General features: G+C 37.0%; 1 protein-coding gene across 1 annotated transcript in view; it reads right to left on the bottom strand.

Annotated features, from left to right (window-relative positions):
• The window catches only part of FGF5 (fibroblast growth factor 5), a 96497-nt gene that overhangs the window by 1669 nt on the left and 69714 nt on the right, over positions 1 to 25114 (bottom strand). The window lies entirely within an intron of this gene.

Below are 25114 nucleotides of genomic sequence, written 5' to 3'. Positions count from 1 at the left end.
ACTTTGGCATAACACAGAATGATTTTTAAGAGACAATAATGACACTTGTCATGGTGGGAATAAAGCAAAGGGCAGGATACAGGTGGAAGACAGACACTGAGGAAGAAATAGCTCAGAGACTGCGTTGTGTTTGTTGTTTTGCATAATTTACCAGAATTCTCTTGTGCATTGGTTACATTGTATATGAGTTATTTCTGGGGAAAAAGCAAGCGGGGATTCTTGCCTAGATGTGCTAATTTCCTATGCAAATATTTACATTGATTTAATTTTGAGACATGGAGGATTTTAACTTCAGTTTTTTATCTCCCCCCATAATTTTAATGAATTTTGTTTTGATCAGTAATGCGTTTAACAAAGGCGTAACAAAGTTCAAATTGAAAAGTGAGTGAAGCACATTTTTGGTTGAGCATTATCAACTATTGAGAGCTGTGTGTGAACCTTGGATCAGATGCAAATTCCCTAAATTAAAACAAAACATAAATATTACTTTGCTTTTTCTATTTAAAGAAAATTGTAACATCTATTGTGAAGGGGGCACTGTCTTCTAAATCTCTTTAGAAGGGAGGCCTACCACCTAAGACTTTGAAAAGCCCTGCTCTAGTGCCAGATCCACTCAAGTATATAAATTCAAAATAAAAGAGAATTTATGGCAATTCATGGAATTTATGGCACCATCTTGCAGTAGGGAATATATACTGATTGTGAGAAATGTTTTCATGATAAATACCTATTTATAAGTATGGTATTATAATGAATGCTAAACCAATCACTGAAACAAATATTTGAAAGGTGAGACCAGACAACACATGGAGGCCAATTTATCAAATGTCTGTCGGACCTGATCCAACAGTGCGGATCAGGTCCGACAGACATCGCTGAATGCGGAGAGCAATACGCTCTCCGTATTCAGCATTGCACCAGCAGCTCTTGTGAGTTGCTGGTGCAACGCCGCCCCCTGCAGACTCGTGGCCAATCAGCCGCCAGCAGGGGATGTCAATCAACCCAATCGTACTCAATGGAGTCTTAAGACCGCTGCTTCATAACTGCTGTTTCTGTCGAGCCTGCAGGCTTGCCAGAAACACAGGGCCTCAAGCTCCATTCCGAACTTGATAGATAGGCCCCAAGGGGTGAGCAGAAAAAAATATCCATTCCAGAAGAGGTTAAGATTAGATGACTCTATAATGGGAAGGAGCATATAGTCATACTTTAGATAACCAAGTACATACAGGATCTTTTTCTCATTGATACATTTCTTTATACATAACTGTTTATTTAATCTTTATTACACAGGACTATTACTGCAATATCATGTGATTAAATTTGCCCTTTAATTTATTTACCCTTATTTGGGAGACTTGATTTACAATTACTTCCTACAACTGGAGAGCTGATTCCAAGGGCTCTAGAAGCAGATGTGACAGAATTGTTCTTATTATAATAACAAATATTGGGGTTGATATTAATCTATTTTATGATAATTATCTGCATGCTAACAGCTGTAGCTGAGCCATTTTTTGTATTGATACAATGAGGCCTATTTATCAAAAGTCTGTCGGACCTGATCCGACAGTGCGGATCAGGTCCGACAGACCTCGCTGAATGCGGAGAGCAATACGCTCTCCGTATTCAGCATTGCACCAGCAGCTCTTGTGAGCTGCTGGTGCAATGCCGCCCCCTGCAGATTTGTGGCCAATCGGCCACCAGCAGGGGGTGTAAATCAACCCGATCGTACTCAATCGGGTTGAATTGTGGCGATTCCTGTCCGCCTGCTCAGAGTAGGCGGACAGGGTTATGGAGCTGCGTCATAACTGCTGTTTCTGGTGAGCCTGCAGGCTCGACCAGAAACACGGGCCCTCAAGCTCCATACGGAGCTTGATAAATGGGCCTCAATGTCAACATTTATTAAATACCACAGCTAAAAGAACTTGATAAACCCCCAGACATTTCTCCACTCATTACCAAGTACTACAAAAAATAATAATAATGGAACATTGGTTTTGTGCATGCGCTGACATTACCCTACCATACTGGATAACCTTAGGAAGCAATAATATACAAACACTGCCTGCAAAATAAATCACAGTTTTAAAAGAATTAATAAGAACTTTAGAATAAGAATAAAAAGACTTTAAGTTATCCATAACTACCCCTCCCAAAAAAAAAACTTGCCTGCTAAACGTGTAACCCGTGTTCAAATCCCTTAAAGAGACATTAAACACTAAATAAATGCTAGATAGAATGATGCATTCATATAAAAAAAATAGTCTGAGAATAACATGTAGTTGTATTTTTTAAAACTTTCGTTAGTTGTTTAAATAGTGACAAAGTGTAAAATGTTAGTGTCTATAAAACAATGGGAGCTGCCATGTTGTAACTTAGGTTACCTTCTCTGCTGTGGCCAATTAGGGACAGTTATAAATAGGTCACTAGAGTGTTCAGCCAATGGCTCTGTGGAATATAACAGTGTTATACACTTCCATTTTTAACAAAACAAAAAAGAACAATTTTTTAGAATGGAATTACAGGAAAAGGTGACAAAATAAATAATGAAAGTTTATTTTGAAAGGTTTTTTTTTATATATTAAATATATAATTTTATATTACCATCTCAAAGTGTATAATATCCATTTAAAAACACACACATAGCACAAGTTAAATGCATATATGTTAACTATTAGCATCACTACACTACACACTATTAAAGTGGATAGATCAACATACAGGCCCTTCAATCTCTGTTATAAAAACTAAACCAACAAAATCACCATTTTGTTTATCGATAATCATGCACATTTATTTTTGGTTTACAAAATCAAATCGCGATCAAAAATGCAGCTATTGTTCTTGTGTTGCATTTCTGAGGTAACAGAGCATCAGGGTTATTATTGGCAGAAGCATTTTTTAATTGTGATCAGGGTCAGAACTATCATTGGTGCAGCAGGTGCAGTGGCACCAGGGCCCAAATGCTGAGGGGGACATAGCAGCTGGTCTATACATAGGAGTGTGCAGAATGTGTACAATCTTAAAGCAGGTTAGGTCTACCTATCTATCTATCTATCTATCTATCTATCTATCTAACTATCTAACATCTATACTCAAAATCATTACACAGAGCAGAATGTATATTATTACTATTGCTTAATATTGAGGTATAGTTGGGAACTCCCCAAAAAATATTTTGCACCACGGTCCTCAGAAACCATTGTATGCCAAAAACAAGCACAATATGTTGATCAACCCCTTTGTTTGGTATTGCTAAACTATATACTTCCTAATATATAGTTTTCAAAATGCACTAATTGTTTTATACTTCAGTAATTGTTTGTACAATGTGTCATATATGGTATAATTTGTTCATTAAACCAAGGGTTAATTTTTTAAATACACCTAGCTATCTTCAGATATATAGGGCTAGATTACGCGTGGAGCGCTATTTTTCGCTCCTGCTTATGCGATAACCTCACTAGATGTAGACTTTTTGCGCTCGTTGGGTTGCACTCGTTTTATGAGTTGAAACTAAAAAGTTTGCGCGTAAGCGAAAACCTGACACGTGCAAAAAGTCTATGTTAATGTATTCTCCCATAGCCTTTAATAGAGCGAGCAAACTGCAAAAAACCATACTCGCTCTAACAAGATCTTGTTTAACCAAGTGCACATAGAAGAATATAATACAAAATAGCAAAAACAGGAGCGCTGCAGCTAAAGGTGAAGCAAACATTATAGCTCAAAGTAAAGCCACAATTCTGTAAATGTGATAATAAGAACAAGGACTAGTAAAGGTGCCAGGTGTATCCCTTTAATTAATGTGCTAAGTGGCCTAAATCACTACGTGTTATACTGATAATTTATAATAAATGAAGACCAAACAATAATAAATATATAAATATGGCTATGACAAATTTAATAAACAAAATAAAACACAATAATAAAAATGCCTATCTATAAAATTACATTAATAAAAACGGACGTCTCCGTTAAAAATAGAGCTAGGTTGCCACCACATAAAAAACTGTGTGAGTATATGGTAAAAGCCGTTAATGTAGAACCATTTAGAACTTGACTCAGTCCAAGCTTAACGTTTCAAGGGAGAGAGTTCCAAAAGAAAATACTTAGTGTCAGAATGCGAGCAACCGCAGGCTTACCCCCAGGCTGTGTGTACTCAGAAGTCTCTGTAAGTAAAGTTACCGCCATAGCGGGGTGACGTCACCTTTATGGGCGCTGTCCTGGATCAGCCTCCTGATTCGTTCTTTAGCGGAGCGGCTTCGGATGGTAACTGTAAGTTGCAACCCTTGATATTTCTATATCCATTTGTAGCTGGAGCTATATTCTTTATTTTGAATTACTGTTGGGATCTGTCACCCTTTGCACGAGTGATTAATTAATGACTGCAGGCCACGCTGGCAGAGACTGACAGAATTGGAAACAAGGCTAGCACAGTCTAACAGGGTATCACAGGACAGACTAATCCATCGCACAGCAGGGTCATAGACTCTTTGTATTTGGAGATTGGACAAAGCTAAACTATCCGCACACCACTCTTCAAAAGGTATCTTGCGTGCTGGTAGGCACTTAAGAGCAGATACTTTGTTATTGGAAGTTACAGTTACCATCCAAAGCCGCTGTGTCCTACGTGGATGTTTTCTTGCAGGGGTTTGTGGAAGAATATTATCATCAGCATGTGTGTCTCCCTGCCCCACCCCCTCTGGATGCTAGCCAATCCGATAAGTGCTCTGACTATGTTTTGAGCAGCCTATGAGGCCTATTTATTAAAGGTCTTGCTGACCTAATCCGACAGTGCGGATCAGGTCCGCAAGACCTTGCTGAATGCAGAGAGCAATACGCTCTCCGTATTCAGCATTGCACCAGCAGCTCACAAGAGCTGCCGGTGCAACAGCGCCCCCTGCAGACTTGCGGCCAGATTGGCCGCCAGCAGGGAGGTGTCAATCAACCGGATCGTACTCGATCGGGTTGAATTGTGGCAATTCCTGTCCTCCTGCTCAGTGCAAGTGGACAGGTTATGGAGCAGCGGTCTTTAGACTCGCCAGCAACACGGGCCCACAAACTCCATACGGAGCTTGATAAATGGGCCTCTATGTCTTTACTCCTTGCTCTGGCATTAGAGTCTGTTCCTGTTTGTGTCTGGATTTCCTGCATGTGACCCTGCCTGTCTGGATACTTGCTGCCTGCCTTTGAATATTGGACTATCCTGGCTTTGACTCTGCATTTGGCACAGTTAGTATTTTTGCTTGGACTTTCTCTGTTGCAGTTTCCAAGGTGCTGTACCTTATTGCCTGCTGTGCCTTTTTGCTCTGTCTCCAACATTGCCTCTGCTTATTGCTGCTTGCAGCTTGTATTCAGCACCCTTGTATTCATTTTCTTGAAGTGGGCACTTCCCTTTGCTTTGCCCAGGAGTGGCCATTCCCTTTGTTTGGCCCAGGAGCGGGCACTCTCCTTTGCTTGGCCCAGGGTTGGGCATTCCCTATGTTTGGCCCATAAGAGAGCACTCTCCTTTGCTTGGCCCAGAAATGTGCACTCCCCTTTGCTTGGCCCAGAAGTGGGTAATCCCTTTTGCTTCAACAAGTAGTGGGCATTCCCTTTGCTTGGCTCAGAAGTGGGCACTACAGTCCTTGCCCCTGAAGTGGGCTTTTCAGTACTTGGCTCTTGTCTGAACATCAGCTATACTAGTTTGTATAGTTTGTTTTAGTTTACTATTGCTTGTTCCTGTTTCCTGTGACCAAGCATCTTGCAATCTATGCAGAAAATTAGTAGGTAATACAATATCTAATGTTAGAAAAAAGGAGGGGCACCTGCGCTAAAAACTTTAACACTTTGTGAGAAATTGCTGTTTTGCAACAATAGTAGTAGTAGTGATATATATGCGTGCTGCCACTGATACAGTGTACCCGTGTCACTGTTAAGAATGTGGATAGGAAAGAGGAAATCAAGAGGGCGCACAGCTTGGCACTAGAATAGATATTAGCTATATGTAGAGTAAGTTTGTTACTTTCTAAACAGTGATGTTATCGTAGTGGAATACAGGAAGAGGGCATAAAAAATAATATATAACAATAATGTCCTTAGTTTGTTATTGTAAAAAAGTTCAGTATTATACTTTAGAATATTCGACACTTCTTTGTCTGAGGTAAGTGATTTTGTGCTTACCAGAGGTAACCTCAATCATATGAGGTAAGTTGTAGACTTGTTTGGGTTAGAGATGTTTCTTTGGCTCTTGTCCGGTCGATTTGGCTTTGTTCTTTACTGAAGGAATCTTTCTTTTGGTGGAACCCTTAGGATCTTTGTTTCCAGGGGACTCCTAGCAGCGGTAAGTTGTTTTGAATGAAAATCCTGGACTCTCTGGTATCGGTTGTTGAAAGGCAATGGAAAATCCTGGACTCTCTTTATCCTTTTGGTGATGAGAATCTGGGTTGTCTCAGGTGTTCATATCGGTTGAGATGGAATGAGAAAAGAAAACAAGAATATAGTGTAATAACGTTTTAAAAAAGAGCTCTTTTTATTAGAACTAAGTAAATGTGCTTACATCAAATGCCCTCAATCAGAGTATGAGGTAAGTAATAGACATGTAATAAGTATTTCGATCTCCTGGTCAGTTCTCTGGTTGGCTGTAGTGCAAAGTTTGCCCAATGCAGTATGTGAATCTTTTATGCAGTTCAGCCTGCTAGTGTGAGACCGATAGCTGACCACTTTGTGTGGTTCTTTTACACAGCTCAATCTGCTGGCTGTATTATGTGGTCAGTAAAACCAATGTATTTTAATGCTATTAGGCTAAAACGCCTAAGTAGTCAGTTGGTGGATTCAAAATGTGCGTATGTGATACCTGCCGATCTGAGGTATGATACACAGCGGGATATGCTCACAGAGGCATATGAGAAATAGTGGGTACAATAGCTCAAAAGTTCTGTTACCCGTTTGTTTAAGTATGATGCCGTGCCGCAATGTAGCAAAAGGATGTCCGCCCACCTTTAGATAATCCGTACGCGTTTCGAAGTGATCAGTCACTTCTTCATCAGAGGTAAAAAGTGGAATGGACAGAAGTCGGCATCGTTAGAATTTAAAGGTCTGCGATGGGCGTGTTTTTTCCTAATTGTCCAATTGCGGCTAAGTTGTAATGACATCAGACGTGTCAGCGTGTCGGTTGTCATAGTGACCATGCTTAGTAGACTTATGGGAATTGTAGTCAGTGTCTGCTAGGTCCTAAAGTCTCTCCTATTTTCCAGTCAATCTTAGTATTGCTACTTGAGCGTATGCTTAAAGCCCTAGAAAGTAATAAGATCTTTTCTTTTGCTTAGATGTTGATTAGGAGAACGTTAACTAGAAAATAATACATAATAATAACGTGATTTAATGTTTATGGCCCAGTGTTGGAATTAAACAATTTTATTCTGAATTTATTTCTTTGAAGTTTATTGGTAACTAATTTTAGACAAAGGTGGAGGTATGGGAGGTATAAAGTGTATTAGCCTTAGATTTTCAGTTTACTGGTAGTGTTAATGTACGTTTGATACCTATTAATTGTCTTTTTCTATGGCTAAACATAAATTGCTGATTATTGTGGCTGATTTTTAAAAGATTTCTATAAAAATGCTGCCAGATCTATATCTTCATTTAATCCCATAGGGCTCATTGTGCCCATATAGTGAATCCAGAAGGTTTCTCTCTGGCGAAGCTTAAGGAACCTGTCTCCTCCTCTACGTGGTATTTGAATTTGTTCTAAAATTGTGCCTCTGAGTGTTTTTGGATCTTTATTGTGAATTTTTTTGAAATGTCTCGAAACACTATGGCCCTTATAGCCTGCCTCTATGTTTTTCAGATGTTCAAGCAGTCTTTTCTTATATGGGCGTTTGGTACGCCAAATGTATTGTAGATTGCAAGTGCACTCTAGTAGATATACTTCATAGGTGCTTTTACAGTTAGTGAGGGTATTTATTTCACATTTTTTTGAAGGAAAAGTTTTTGATTGAATTATTTTTGTTGCTTTTTTGCTTTCATAAGCATGTTCACAGCTCTTGCAATTGGCCCTGTTGCACTTAAAAAAACCTTTTGTGTTTGTGGATAACCAATTTGTTTTCTTGGTGGTGTCTTTGAGTCTGCTGGGTGCCAATAGTTGTTTTAGGCATCTGTTCTTTCTAAATGTAATCTTTGGTGCAGAGCCTATGCTGTTTTTCAGGAATTTGTCTTGCTCTAGTATTGGCCAATATTTTTTCAGTATTTTTCTAATTTCTGGGGCTGCTTCATTGAAAGTTGTAACCATACCTATTTTTTTGGTACTTTTGTTTGGTTTCTCTATATCTTTTTTTGCAGTCAGAAGTTGTGTTCTATCTAGTCTTTGCGCTTTCTTAAGGGAGTTGTCAATTAGTTTCTTTGGTGCAGAGCCTATGCTGTTTTTCAGGAATTTGTCTTGCTCTAGCATTGGCCAATATTTTTTCAGTATTTTTCTAATTTCTGGGGCTGCTTCATTGAAAGTTGTAACCATACCTATTTTTTTGGTACTTTTGTTTGGCATTTGATGTAAGCACATTTACTTAGTTCTAATAAAAAGAGCTCTTTTTTTAAACGTTATTACACTATATTCTTGTTTTCTTTTCTCATTCCATCTCAACCGATATGAACACCTGAGACAACCCAGATTCTCATCACCAAGAGGATAAAGAGAGTCCAGGATTTTCCATTGCCTTTCAACAAAGGATACCAGAGAGTCCAGGATTTTCATTCAAAACAACTTACCGCTGCTAGGAGTCCCCTGGAAACAAAGATCCTAAGGGTTCCACCAAAAGAAAGATTCCTTCAGTAAAGAACAAAGCCAAATCGACCGGACAAGAGCCAAAGAAACATCTCTAACCCAAACAAGTCTACAACTTACCTCATATGATTGAGGTTACCTCTGGACTTACCTCAGACAAAGAAGTGTCGAATATTCTAAAGTATAATACTGAACTTTTTTACAATAACAAACTAAGGACATTATTATTATATATTATTTTTTATGCCCTCTTCCTGTATTCCACTACGATAACATCACTGTTTAGAAAGTAACAAACTTACTCTACATATAGCTAATATCTATTCTAGTGCCAAGCTGTGCGCCCTCTTGATTTCCTCTTTCCTATCCACATTCTTAACAGTGACACGGGTACACTGTATCAGTGGCAGCACGCATATATATCACTACTACTACTATTGTTGCAAAACAGCAATTTCTCACAAAGTGTTAAAGTTTTTAGCGCAGGTGCCCCTCCTTTTTTCTAACATACTTTATATCACCTACATAGGTGCTATACCCCAACCAGCAGCTCAAACACAACACTTTCATACCTAAACTACACATAAAGTATAAATAGTACTACTATTAACAATAATATGGAGATTACAAATTTTGAATTTGGTAATTACTTTGATCCCAAAACCAAGGTCAAAAAACTTTCAATCAATCTAGACGAAGACAGTAAAAACGTAATTGAACACAACATGGACCCTAGAGAAGTCTTTGACAAAATAGAAAAATTTAGCAAAAAACAACTTACCCACTGGCATGACAGTGTTAACTTGGAAAGATACATAAAATATAAAGTAGTACCAAAAGGTCTGAAACTCTATAAATCTGCTGTTTTTGAACCAGAAGATATAGAGTACCTCACAGAGTGGGACACCGCTCTGGAGGAAGCATCTTACGTTCTAATGAATATAGCAATCAGATACAGAAACCACAAAGTGGACAAACTGACATTAGAAATACAAGATATGAAAAAACTTTTAGAATCACACAAGGGAGACATAACTTTCAAAGAACTAGATGAAAGAAATAAAGAGAGAATACAAAAATTTGAACATACCATTGAAGTTAAAAAAAAGAAAAAAATTCTCAGAGACTACTTAGAAATGCAAGAGATCACTGATGAAAACAAATTTGACTTAGAAACAGATAAAGATATGGAGGTATGGGAAAACACCAACACCCCAGAACAATCCACTTCAAAGGGTAAATTCACCTTTCCAAATTCTACCAAAACAAAAACAAATGACACTCATCACTTGAGAGTCAACCACAATGAAAAAAATATTATCACCAACACATCAAACAAAAACACTAGAGAACAACATACAAGAAATACATCCTCCAACTCAGAAAACACACAGAGAAGATACTCCAATCAGAACTACACATACAATAAAAGCACACATTGGCAACACAATTATCAGAATCCACAAGTCCCTAAAAATAAATTCCATCAAAAAAAGGTCTCATGGCAAAATAACGGGACAAACCAATACAATATGAGATTTTAGATACGACCAACCACCATATACAGGGAACATAAACATGAGAAATAATCCCTCATATTATGAATACAATAAAAATACTGCAGTAAAATGTGAATGTCAGAATTATCATCAAAAACAACATGTTAATTCCCAAAAAGGATCACATAGCTATAATTATAAACAAAACAGAAACCAAGAACAAAAACACAATCAACAAAACACAAATAGAAAAACTATGACCAAGAAAGGAACAACACAAACAAATGGACACCATCATTTTTTAGAAAGGGAATGGGTAGGAAACCACCCCCCAGATACTACACCAAATTCTACAGGGACAGCACCACCCAGAGAGTACCAAAGGGAAGATCAAAACATAAATCTAAGACCTCAGTGGTCAATGGGAAACCCAAAGAAAAGAAAAGGTGTAGAAGAGGAGGAAGGGGAGGAAGATTGGTGGGAAACAGAGGAAGAACAGGAAGAACCCAGAACCCCAAAAAGGGGCAAACAGGAGAGCCGCTTCTAAAAATATTCAATCTGTCGTCCCATTCCTTCACAGAAAATGAATTAGGTATTCTGTCAAAAGGACTAAATTTTGCACCTACAAAAGGGCCCAATCCTTTCAATTTATACATTGACTTCAACAAATTTATAAGAAAACTCACATTATGTAGACATTTCGAGAAACTCAATGCAAAAGATAACATTGACTTTCTAAAAAACATCTCAGACACAGATCTGGATTTACTAAATACGCTGGAGGAATTATACAATAGTAATGTAACTCAAACACAAATTCAAACTAAAAAACACTCCAATCTCAAACCCTCCTCTATATTCTTTCCGACACAATCCAAAGGTAATGCCATCCCTACCTTTAGTGAGTTAGTACAAAAGGATCTACAATCACTTTGTGAAAACTATTCAATCAAAAAAGATAATCTAAAGAAACATGAAAAAGCAGCTTTAGAATCAATCAAAGACATGAAAGACATAGTTCTGAGGGAAGCAGATAAGGGAGGAGGACTGGTCATACAAAATAGAACTGACTACCTCACAGAGGCCAACAGATTGCTAAATGACCCTGAGACATATAAAAAACTATCAGGGGATCCGACTACCATATTTCAAAAACAGTATAATTCGATGATAGACACAGCAAATCATTTGAACTTACTGAACAAAAATGAACACAAATACTTAACACATGCATTTCCAAATAAAGCCATTTTTTACCACTTACCAAAAATCCACAAAGACCAGGCTAATCCCCCGGGACGGCCAATAGTCTCAGGGATAGACTCCCTGACGGCCAGAATTTCCGAATACGCAGACTTTTACCTAAAACCACTAGTACCACATCTTAAATCTTACCTAAGAGATTCTACAGACACTATAGCTAAAATTACAGAAATCAAATGGAAAGACACATACCAATGGATGACACTGGATGTGTCTTCCCTATACACCAGTATACCTCATGAAAAGGGGATTGCTGCAATGACACAAATTCTAAACGATACAGATCTATCAAATGAACACCAAAATTTCATTATTGAATGTATCAGATTTGTTTTAGAAAAGAATTATTTCGAATTCAATAACTCTTATTACTTACAAATCAGCGGAACCGCTATGGGTACAACCATGGCACCTAGCTACGCCAACCTATATATGGGGATGTGGGAAGATACCTATATTCACCAAAATAACCCCTTCCAACAAAACATTATCTGGTGGGGCAGATATATCGATGATATCCTACTAATATGGGAAGGAGATACCCCCACCACCACCAATTTTTTACAACATATTAACAATAATGCTTTTAACTTACAATTCACTTCAAAAATAGAACAAAACTCAATAGAGTTTCTTGATCTAATATTGTTCAATGAAAATACAAATATTTACACAAAACTTTATAGAAAAAGCACTGACTGCAATGGGTACCTAAGAGCAGATAGTGGACATTACAAACCATGGATCCACAACATCCCCTACGGGCAATTTCAGCGCCTAAAAAGAAATTGCACAAAAGACAGCGATTTCAAACAAGAAGCTGAACTACTCAGGGAAAAACTGATACAGAAAAATTACCCTAAAAAACTAATTGACAACTCCCTTAAGAAAGTGCAAAGACTAGATAGAACACAACTTCTGACTGCAAAAAAAGATAGAGAAACCAAACAAAAGTACCAAAAAAAATAGGTATGGTTACAACTTTCAATGAAGCAGCCCCAGAAATTAGAAAAATACTGAAAAAATATTGGCCAATACTAGAGCAAGACAAATTCCTGAAAAACAGCATAGGCTCTGCACCAAAGATTACATTTAGAAAGAACAGATGCCTAAAACAACTATTGGCACCCAGCAGACTCAAAGACACCACCAAGAAAACAAATTGGTTATCCACAAACACAAAAGGTTTTTTAAAGTGCAACAGGGCCAATTGCAAGAGCTGTGAAAATGCTTATGAAAGCAAAAAAGCAACAAAAATAATTCAATCAAAAACTTTTCCTTCAAAAAAATGTGAAATAAATACCCTCACTAACTGTAAAAGCACCTATGAAGTATATCTACTAGAGTGCACTTGCAATCTACAATACATTTGGCGTACCAAACGCCCATATAAGAAAAGACTGCTTGAACATCTGAAAAACATAGAGGCAGGCTATAAGGGCCATAGTGTTTCGAGACATTTCAAAAAAATTCACAATAAAGATCCAAAAACACTCAGAGGCACAATTTTAGAACAAATTCAAATACCACGTAGAGGAGGAGACAGGTTCCTTAAGCTTCGCCAGAGAGAAACCTTCTGGATTCACTATATGGGCACAATGAGCCCTATGGGATTAAATGAAGATATAGATCTGGCAGCATTTTTATAGAAATCTTTTAAAAATCAGCCACAATAATCAGCAATTTATGTTTAGCCATAGAAAAAGACAATTAATAGGTATCAAACGTACATTAACACTACCAGTAAACTGAAAATCTAAGGCTAATACACTTTATACCTCCCATACCTCCACCTTTGTCTAAAATTAGTTACCAATAAACTTCAAAGAAATAAATTCAGAATAAAATTGTTTAATTCCAACACTGGGCCATAAACATTAAATCACGTTATTATTATGTATTATTTTCTAGTTAACGTTCTCCTAATCAACATCTAAGCAAAAGAAAAGATCTTATTACTTTCTAGGGCTTTAAGCATACGCTCAAGTAGCAATACTAAGATTGACTGGAAAATAGGAGAGACTTTAGGACCTAGCAGACACTGACTACAATTCCCATAAGTCTACTAAGCATGGTCACTATGACAACCGACACGCTGACACGTCTGATGTCATTACAACTTAGCCGCAATTGGACAATTAGGAAAAAACACGCCCATTGCAGACCTTTAAATTCTACCTATGCCGACTTCTGTCCATTCCACTTTTTACCTCTGATGAAGAAGTGACTGATCACTTCGAAACGCGTAAGGATTATCTAAAGGTGGGCGGACATCCTTTTGCTACATTGCGGCACGGCATCATACTTAAACAAACGGGTAACAGAACTTTTGAGCTATTGTACCCACTATTTCTCATATGCCTCTGTGAGCATATCCCGCTGTGTATCATACCTCAGATCGGCAGGTATCACATACGCACATTTTGAATCCACCAACTGACTACTTAGGCGTTTTAGCCTAATAGCATTAAAATACATTGGTTTTACTGACCACATAATACAGCCAGCAGATTGAGCTGTGTAAAAGAACCACACAAAGCGGTCAGCTATCGGTCTCACACTAGCAGGCTGAACTGCATTAAAGATTCACATACTGCATTGGGCAAACTTTGCACTACAGCCAACCAGAGAACTGACCAGGAGATCGAAATACTTATTCCATGTCTATTACTTACCTCATACTCTGATTGAGGGCATTTGATGTAAGCACATTTACTTAGTTCTAATAAAAAGAGCTCTTTTTTTAAACGTTATTACACTATATTCTTGTTTTCTTTTCTCATTCCATCTCAACCGATATGAACACCTGAGACAACCCAGATTCTCATCACCAAGAGGATAAAGAGAGTCCAGGATTTTCCATTGCCTTTCAACAAACGATACCAGAGAGTCCAGGATTTTCATTCAAAACAACTTACCGCTGCTAGGAGTCCCCTGGAAACAAAGATCCTAAGGGTTCCACCAAAAGAAAGATTCCTTCAGTAAAGAACAAGGCCAAATCGACCGGACAAGAGCCAAAGAAACATCTCTAACCCAAACAAGTCTACAACTTACCTCATATGATTGAGGTTACCTCTGGTAAGCACAAAATCACTTACCTCAGACAAAGAAGTGTCGAATATTCTAAAGTATAATACTGAACTTTTTTACAATAACAAACTAAGGACATTATTATTATATATTATTTTTTATGCCCTCTTCCTGTATTCCACTACGATAACATCACTGTTTAGAAAGTAACAAACTTACTCTACATATAGCTAATATCTATTCTAGTGCCAAGCTGTGCGCCCTCTTGATTTCCTCTTTCCTATCCAAATACAATATCTAACCATACAAATATTATCTACATTTTAAATTACACAAAATTCTAATTGCCCAAATGGGTGGCTTAACCAATTTTGACAATATATGCATGGTTCTACCCCATCCAAACTCACTTAGCATAGCAAAATATATTTAAACAAACAAAACAAAACATAAAATAGTTGTACCAAAAGTCATTCTATATTGAATTTCACACATTTGTACATACTCTCAATTCTCTCATTCATTTAGATTCTTATTTTTCTTTTTTTATTAATTAAGACAAACATGAATTTACGAGCCCTAACCTTAACAGAACAACAAAATGTGGCTAGCGGTTACTGCCAGGATATCAGTCTTTCTATGGTGATCAATTTATAGCTATACGGTTATGGAACCCCTTATTTGAACATTGAAACCTCACTCTTTCAAATGAGGGATATAATAACATATTTATTATGGTGAAGGGATAATAAAAGGCCTCTTAAAAAGTATAAGTACCCCCAAAATAGAACTTAAGTTGAGACATATTTGTAATTAATTAGGCAATCAGCGGGTAGCAGGGGAGGACACAGGACCACTCATTTGAAAGGATTGCTGCCTTCAAATAAGGGGTCTTTATATGTTGGTAGGCAATAATTATTTTAATTTTAATGGGGAATTTTTTATCCAAACAAAAGGCACAGCAATGGGCACTAAATTCGCACTGAGTTATGCGAATATTTTTATGGGTCTTTTTGAATTAGAGAATATTATGCAGTCACATTGGAATAATAATTTAATTATGTTTAAAAGGTTCATAGATGATATTTTCATTGTATGGAAAGGAGGAGAGGAACTCCTAAATTTGTTTATACAAGATTTAAGCCAAAATACTTGGGGTTTAACTTTTACATACGAATCGAGTACACAGAAAATTAATTTTTTAGATATCCATATTTATATAGAAATGAACCAGATTTTAACAAAAACCTTTTTTAAGGAAGTGGATGCTAACAATTATATCCACTTCCAGAGCTGTCATTTAGATTTATGGAAAACTAATATCCCCAAGGGACAATTTTTACGATTAAGAAAAAATTGCACAGATTTATCAACCTATAGGGAACAAGCCATAATCCCGAAAGAAACATTTATTGAACGTGGATATGGTGAGAATATTATAAATGGAGCAATGCTAGATGCAGAACAAAAGGATAGAATGAAATTATTAGAACCCAGGAATACACAAAACAATAAGAAGGATCAAGAAATCTCTATTAAAGATACAGCTTTTATTACAAATTTTAGTTCAGACCATAAGCTAATTAAGACATTTTTAATAAACATTGGTATTTAGTCAAAAAGGACCCTCTATTATGTGATCAAATTAGTGAAAAGCCAAAAATAATATATAGAAGAGCAAAATCTTTAAAAAATATTTTGTCACCCAGTGAATTCTGTCATAAGAAAGGGAATAAAAGAGATATAACATTAACAGGACAAAAAATATTTTTTTTCCCGTGTTTAGGCTGTAAGGCCTGCAAGTTTAGTAACAAAACTAAAACCGTAGAAGCCAGTCATTCCCAATTCAAATTCAACATTAAAGAAGTTATAAGGTGTACCGACAGGAATATAATATATATAATCCAATGTCCGTGCAAACGGCAATATTTAGGTCAAACGAGCCGCCCATTAAGGGACAGAATAAGACAACATCTACTAAATATTGAGTGGGGCTTCGAAGATCACCTATTATCAAAACATAATAAGACTGCCATAACCAGAGTACGAATGGGTTAAAATACTGGGGCCTGAAAAAAGTGAGTCTACATAGAGGAGGTAATTTAACAAACACCCTCCTTTTAATTGAAGCAGAACTAATTTTTAAATTTAATACCCTAACCCCAAATGGCCTGAATGCTGAATTGGATTTAAAGCCTTTCATATTAATTATTTAATTTTTTATTCTTATCCTATTAAATAAAATATATATTTATTTTTTTTTAAATAATTTTTTATTGAAGTCATAAGTAAATTTAACAGTTGTGACACATCCAACAATAGTGACATAGATGAAAAGTACAGTGCTATTACCAAGATATTGCCAAATCAACAATACACATTATGCCAACATAGTATGCATGCATGAGTTTAAAAAATAAGGCTCAATAAGGAGTAGTAAAAAGGTGGAGAGGCTATAGCTGGTAAATGTTATGAAGAAGCAAGAAGGTTTACTAGGCAATAAAGCTAGATAGAGGGGGTATGTAAATCACAGTTACTAAAGATATTAGCAAAGAGTTTGGACTATCAAAATTAAGACCTCATTTTTATATTTTATATGATATGTAGACTAGAAATGACCCCACCTTGCAAAAGATAGCCATACCATAAGATATTTATTCAAAAAAAAAAAATACAGAAGCAAGGGGGGGTTGGTTTTATGGGGGTGAGGGGAGAAAGAGTATATTCTCCACATCGTCATGAAGAGCATTTATAAGCTAGTAAAAGTAGGATCGATGTGGGTTGGCTTATGTTTGGCCGCTTATGGACCAAATTAGCGGGGAGAGGGATAAGGGAACGCAGCGGGCAAAAGCCGCTCAAAGTGGAGTGGGGAAGGGAATGGGGGGGGCGGAGCCAAACAGGGCAGGAGGGCAGGTATGAAAAGACTCATTATACGGTTATAAGGGTGGGCTTCGCAGGGAGGATCTATTGTTTGAATAACCAATTGTGAGGGGCAGAGCTTTATTAGGTTAGAGTAATTATCTAAATAAGGTGTTCTGTCTATATAAAGAGAAAGTTATAACAAACATGTAGAATATGTAGCGAAGAGAGATCTAAAACTTAAGCATGGGGAATAATAGGATTCAGCAGTCTCCCTGCAGCGTTATGTGGAGAGGGGAACATTGGGATATTTAGAACATAGGGAATCTCTGGATGAGCCCCTCTCCTAGGGGAGTGCCATCTATAGGCGATGCTGGAAAAAGGAATAGGGATATGACCCGCAGGCAGCAAGCACCGGCGGGAAGGGGAGGAGAGAGGCTCAACATAAACAAGTAAAATATACTGATAATGTGGACAGAACTATAAAGAGACTAGTGATGACAGTCTTACAGTCACTAATAATAAAAGTGAATAACATATAGAATAAGAACAACACACCATTTAGGTGACAATAACAGAAACCCAAACAACTGAGTATATCGGAATGAGGGAAAATAAACCATGGATATACTAGTGGGATATAGTGTATATGCGCCATGTGAACTATCAGTCTAGAAAAAGTAAAATGGAGTGAGTCTAACTAGGTAACCTAATTAGTTATTTTATCTTATAGCCTATAGCACTACATATGTCTAGCGCCTTGCAGTCAAAGCCCAGACGCCTTTACAAGTAAGGGATAGAAACTTATATGCTGGACCGTGCTTTCCCAGTAGACACGGCCCAGCTACAGCTATAAATGGACCTAATCATCATCAAATAATATACCCTACTTACTAATCGGGGTATGGGCACCTTACAAGCTGTAAGCTGTACTAGTACTATAAGAGTGATGTGGCGACATTTGAACATACATATAAAAAGCTTCAGCAAGTACATGAAAATTAGTTAATAACATGTATAAGACCAACCTAGGATAATTCTGTGAGATAATATAGACTATGAGAGACTTTTATGCTAAATAATGGTATCTACTCACCGCTGATGTTAGCATATAAGGTGATCTCTAATAAATGCCAGATGCTGGCACCATTCGTATGAAAGTTATCCTATGTAGTGTTCACTTGTAATATGCCTAATCTACACTTAAACAGGCTGCTGTATTTATGCAGATTATGTAACACAGATCTAGGTTGTGAAAAAAAATAACTAACAAACACCTAAGATCAGAATATAAGTCCCAAACTGACTTGAACTCAGTCAGCCTGGATGTAAATGAGAGAAATAGTCAACCTGTCATTAATTATTCATACATTAGTAGTCTAATGAGAGCTAGATATTCACATCATTATACATGTATTAATAAAAGTTGCCTTACTTGTATAGTTTATACAATTAGCAATAGATAAGAATGAGATATAGGATTTTTAGAGAGATCAGTTTCCTAGCACACAATAGCAGCGCTGTATTTAATGTGACAGACTACAGTCTCTATATCCATGAGTCTCTCCAGAACTTAACACTGCACAAGCATGCAAACATTACAGTGGAACAAGCAAACTAAATATATTATGAAATTCGGGCCAGGAAAAACAGGTATAGCACTCTCATTAAAATAAATTTTTTAATACTGTGTATATAGATATATATACTTTTTATATAATAAGCTTGTACAGTAAAATGAAATCTTTTTAATATACCTCCTAGGAGAATGTTTTAAACTAAATTATAAGGTTTTTAAATAAACTAAACTAAATTATAAGGTTTTTAAATAAACTAAACTAAATTATAAGGTTTTTTAAAAAAAACTTTAAACAATATTAAAAGTTGTGGAGATATTAAAAATAATTTATTAATCTTGTCTTTGGTTAATACACAAGTTATCACCCATATATTTATTATCCTCTATATGAGATCTTTTAATTATCATATAAGAATGCGTTGGTAATGAAGTTAAAACCATAATTAAAGAAAAGTGACAAGTTTGCAATATGACCATTTTTAGAAAAGGTTAAAATTTTATTAGATACCTATATATATATATGTGAATTTTTAAGTAATTGTGTATCTATATGAACTGAAAGATCAAAAAGATTCAGATATATACAGATAATTTTCTGTTTTTGATTTCCTGTTTTTTAAAATATCATGTTTTGATAAACTTCTGTAAATCAAAGTGCTATTTCAAATGAATGGACTATAAGTATAGATGTAATGAATGCTGAAATGAATTTTTACGAACTTGAAAACATTCACAAGAGACATACATCAAATACACAAAAAATCCCTTTAAGACTGCAATGAAACATCCCTTTAATCAACGGATATAAAAGATGGAATCCAGCCAACTTCCTGTCATCTTGATAAAGACATCTGTGCGATGCTGAAACGCGTAGATTGAAAGAAGTTGTGACTTTTTTACAGTCAGAAAAAAACAGCTGATACGAGTTCAACTGTGCAGGGAGAAATTTAAAGATTCCTGACACTACGAGGCGGGTGAGCGTCACTTACAGCCTGGACCAGAGTTTCATACAAAGCTGCAGCTTGACATCTAAAACAACGGAATCATACGGGCACTTTCCAGGATACCCGGTAACTAAAGTGGAAGGCTCAGGTAAGGCTTGAACTAAGAAGCCGCCTCCTAAATACAACAAAGCATACGAGGTAAGAGCCCCCTTATGTTATGAGCGGTTAGAAAGTTGCACCAATAAGAGACTAATATATGAAAAGACTTTGAAAGAGTATAAAGGAAATTTATCGCTATAGTGTGCAATATTGAAGCATTCTTGCTACAAAGAAGTTGTTATAAATTCTGCTACAAATAATAATAACGTTCTAGATGAAATCGGCAAGTATCTACTTTGCACAGATTGATTGCACTTTTTGAAGATTTTAACGCGTCTATATAAATACATTCATTAAAGTTTATATAAAATATTTTTTAAATTTTATGTTTACTGCTGGGAATATCCCACTATTAGTGGATGTATTTAAAGTTGTAGCCACAACTAAATTTTAGAAGTGTATTGTATTATATGTATCATTAAATATTTATTTATGTATTCAACTGATTGACTATATGGTTGCTTATGAATTATTTATATGAGTTTTTTATAAGCCTTATATAAGTTTCTATAAAAGTCTATATATATGCCATAATCTATATTTTGAATATAGAATATAAAACATTTAACCTTCAGCCCTGATATTTTTAGGGGCGCAAATCTCTATACTTGTATTTAATTTTAGAAAACTTGAATGTTTCTGAGGGGATAACATTTTGTTTGAGTGTGCATAGAAGGTACCTTTAATTAGTGAGATCTAGAAGAATCAATTGTATGATTGTGTGTATGTGTATTGTTTGCTGTCTTTAGAGGATAAATGCACCTTTGAAGACACTGATCACCATACAGTAAATTAATTAGGTAGGTAATTGAAAAAAATGGAAATTACCTAATAAAGGACAGGAGTATGAGACCTTTTAAACTTGGTCTCATAACCTTTTATGTTTTATGTGGAGAGATGGGTCTCTAACAGTGCCCACTTCACCTCTTCAAACACAGTACAGGTGTATATCTGGGGCAGGTGATCACCATTACCCTGCTGATCACCTGAGAATTAGAGGTGTGACCCCTCATTTGGAAGAGGGGAATTGCCCCTCTAATTAAATCAGATTGGAAGATAGTTCTGTAGCAGCCACCCCTCCTCCACCACTAGCAATCACTTTCACCTAGATTACGAGTTTTGCGTTACAGTTTTAACACTGAAAAAATGGCAATTTCAGCGTAAAAACAGTCAGTAACGCAGCCATTACGAGTCTTGTCGGTATAGCTATACCGCAAGCATTTTAGCCTGTAACGCAACGTCAATCAACGTCAATGACGTTTTTGGGTGGAATTTCCATAGCGCCGGTATTACAGGTTGTGCGGTGAGGCTAAAATGCTTGCCTTACAGCCTATACCGACATGATTCATTCTGCTATCTGAAAGCAGTAGTTATGATTTTTGCGCCACAAAAATGTTTCACAAAACTCATACCTAAACTGTTACAAAGTACACTAACACCCATCACAAACACTATTTAAAACGTATTAACCCATAATCTGCCACCCGCCCACATCCCCGCCACTATAATAACGTTATTAACCCCTATTCCGCCGCTCCACGACACCACCGCCACTAACTAAACCTTAGAACCCCTAAACCACCAGCCCCCCACATCGCCACTACTAAACTGATTAACCCCTAAACCACCAGCCCCCCCACATTGCCACTAATAAATTAAACTATTAACCCCTAAACATATCACCCCTAACTTTAAATTAATATTACAATATTCCTATCTTAAAATAAATAAAAACTTACCTGTGAAATTAAAAAAAACCTAAGTTTAAACTTTACAATTAAGCTAACATAATTATTATACTAGAATTCAAATAACTACCAATTAAAAAAACTAAATTACACATTAAAAAAAAAACTAACACTACTAAAAAAATGTAAGTCTTAAAATACAAAAAATACTAAATTACAAAAAATAACAAACACTAAATTACGAAAAAAATAAACTAAATTATCCAAAATAAAAACAATTACACATAATCTAATAGCCCTATAAAAATACCCCCCCCAATAAAAAAACCTAGCCTATAATAAACTACCAATAGCCCTTAAAATGGCTTTTTGTAGGGCATTGCCCTAAAGAAATCAGCTCTTTTACCTGGAAAAAAATACAAAGACCCCCCAACAGTAAAACCCACCACCCAACCAACCCACCAAAATAAAAAACCTAACTCTAACAAAAACCTAAGCTACCCATTGCCCTGAAAGGGGCATTTGTATGGGCATTATCCTTAAAAGGGCATTCAGCTCTCAACACTAACCCCCGAAGATCCACTCACAGTTTCTGAAGTCCGGACATCCAGGTGACTCGGTCTTCATCCATCCAGGCAGCGTCTTCTATCTCCATCCCGGCGGCGCAGAGCGGGTCCATCCTTGAAGACATTTGGCGTGGAGCGTCCTCTTCATACGGTCACCGCCGTACATTGAATCTTCAGTGCAAGGGAGCCTTTTCAAAATGGCATCCCTTGCATTCCTATTGGCTGATTTGATTTTTGAAATTCAAATCAGCCAATAGGATGAGAGCTACTGAAATCCTATTGGCTGTTCAAATCAGCCAATAGGATGAGAGCTAATGAAATTCTATTGGCTATTCAAATCAGCCAAAGTTCCTCTTTTGGCTGGGCTGTGACAAAGAGAGCAGTCCCACCTACTCTCTACATAGGCTTCTTAAAAACTTTCAAAGGACTGGACTTCAAGAGCATCACAGGACACACACACTAATTGGATGTCCATTGGAATTGTCATTATAAAAAAAAAAAAAAGTTCGGGGTGGCGATGCAAGTCAGGCATCTGAGCAGTCCCACACTGAGAGAGCTCTGCTCATACGATATCTATAATTAACAACTAGACGGCTCAGTATTGCCCAAGATACTTCAGAATTGCGGCAGATGATATGGAGATCAATGCTATAGGGTTCGGTGGGGAAGAGAGGACCTGAAGTGGCAGATTGGAGCATTCTTTTAGTGGAGCGCAGTGTAAGTGCCAAGTCGGGCAAAGCTAGTAGCTGTGTACCTGCGTAGATTGTAAGCCCAGCAACACTATCCCCATACAGCTCCTTAAGGATATTGGAGCTAGCTTGCTAATCTGAGAGCTACAGATGTGGCCTGCTGTAGGGTGCACTGTGAACCCGTGTAACAAAGAGCCTGTACTCATCCCCAGCAGAGGAAATCTTCCCAGCTAACATACGCCAGACTAGACCTGGAATCCACATTGCTGTGTATAGCTTAAGGTCAGATATCTGTAGTCGCTACCTTGCTCATTATGGAGACAAAGATTGCTAGTGCTCTACGCACATTGATCAGCAGACTTGACAATCATCAATGCACGCTGATTCGAGAGATCAGGTCTATCTGTAACCCTGCACAGATAATACCAGAAGAAGACTTAGAGATCCTTGACAGCAGTCTAAATACCCCAGATGTTAATAATCAGTCATCTACTGAGACTTTACCCACAGGGGACATAATCACAGATGTTTGTGGCGAAACAGGTGAACAGTAAAGCGGTCTTATGTCTGTGGGCTCTTGGCAAACCTTGGAGGCAACACTCTGGGACAGCTTACAATGTGGGCTCAACCTTTCATATGCCAGTAGCAAAATAACCCAGAGTGTATCTAGGATCTGTGACACCATACTTAACCATCAGATAGAAAGAGCTGTTTGTCATATGAAGGACATTTCTTTAGAAAGGAAACCACAACAATTAATGGAAATGTACAGTGTAAGGGTAGGAGTGGGATAGATCACCAGCCCTTAATCTATCCTAAAGAATAGAGCTATCATATATATATGCTCATAGACACTCCTGATTTATGTTTATGTAACCCGTTGATAATTAAGGGAGAACTTCCCATTCTTTTCTCTGCATTTACCACTGCTATACTAAGGCTCCTACGGCATATATCACACTCTCCTCCCTCTCACCATAGCCATTAGTATTCACTATTTATGCTTAGATCCTTTATATTATTCAATAACATTGAGATTAATATGGTCATACTGCTATTAGATGCAGTTACCTACTCTTGTGCATTATTAGGATGCATAATTCCTTTCTCTCCCTCAACCGGCGAGGGAGTTAGGGGACCATGAATAGCATGTGGCCCTAAGCAACCCTTAGTCCCATTAACTAAGTAAGTAGTATGGTGACAGGGTCCCCACTCTACGTATCATATACACATATAAGCCTTCTTTATATACCTTGGTAAAGGACACGGTCAAAACTATAGAGGAGATATAACCCTAGTACACATGAGATTTTTAATGGAGGACTATCATAGCCCTGTTAAATTTTAGAGAACAATCTTAAAGAGCACTGATACCTAGCGCACAAATAGTTGACAGTATTTACTGAGTAATATAACAGATCCATGATGCCAGATGTACTACAATAATGCTTGATGGTTAAGATGTTACTTATATCTATGGTACATATGCACTGTATTATCCAATACTATTCCCATGGTATATGCTCATATCATCTTATTATATATTTTCATGCACCTTGGTCAGGATGATTCCAGACCATTATAGAGTATTCCCTATTAAGTATTGTAACCCTTATAGCCCGATGAAACTCTGGATATACATGGAGTCTATTTTGTAAGTTGCTGTACATTTAATTACTGTTCTCAACTATGTGCTTAGATCCATGTCTCCAACTATTTGATGTTGTACTATTCTCTGTATACTGTGCAGCTTTTACACTTTGTACTCCCCAATGATGTGGGTACTAGTAATTCATAGGGCTTACGTACAAAGGGATGGCTAATACTACGCTATTTCAGGGGCCTAGCATGATAATGCACATAACCCATTCACTCTTCAACTACTATGGCTATGTGGGTTAGTGTGATACCCATATGAAAAAGTTCTTAGTCTCTGTTTTTTAGAATTATGCAGTTATATGGGATGTCTCTCTATGCAGTAGGCATTAGTTTATCGTTTATTGGAGTACTAGTGCGATCTCCTAGTTATAATTTTGTCTATATTTTGTATTGCCAGTTTATCTCCCACAGCACTCGTTCA

This window comes from Bombina bombina, chromosome 2 (assembly GCF_027579735.1).
Source record: "Bombina bombina isolate aBomBom1 chromosome 2, aBomBom1.pri, whole genome shotgun sequence".
NCBI lineage: Eukaryota > Metazoa > Chordata > Amphibia > Anura > Bombinatoridae > Bombina > Bombina bombina.
The sequence above is the reverse complement of the archived record's forward strand: the minus strand, read 5'-3'. Positions and strand labels throughout refer to the sequence as shown.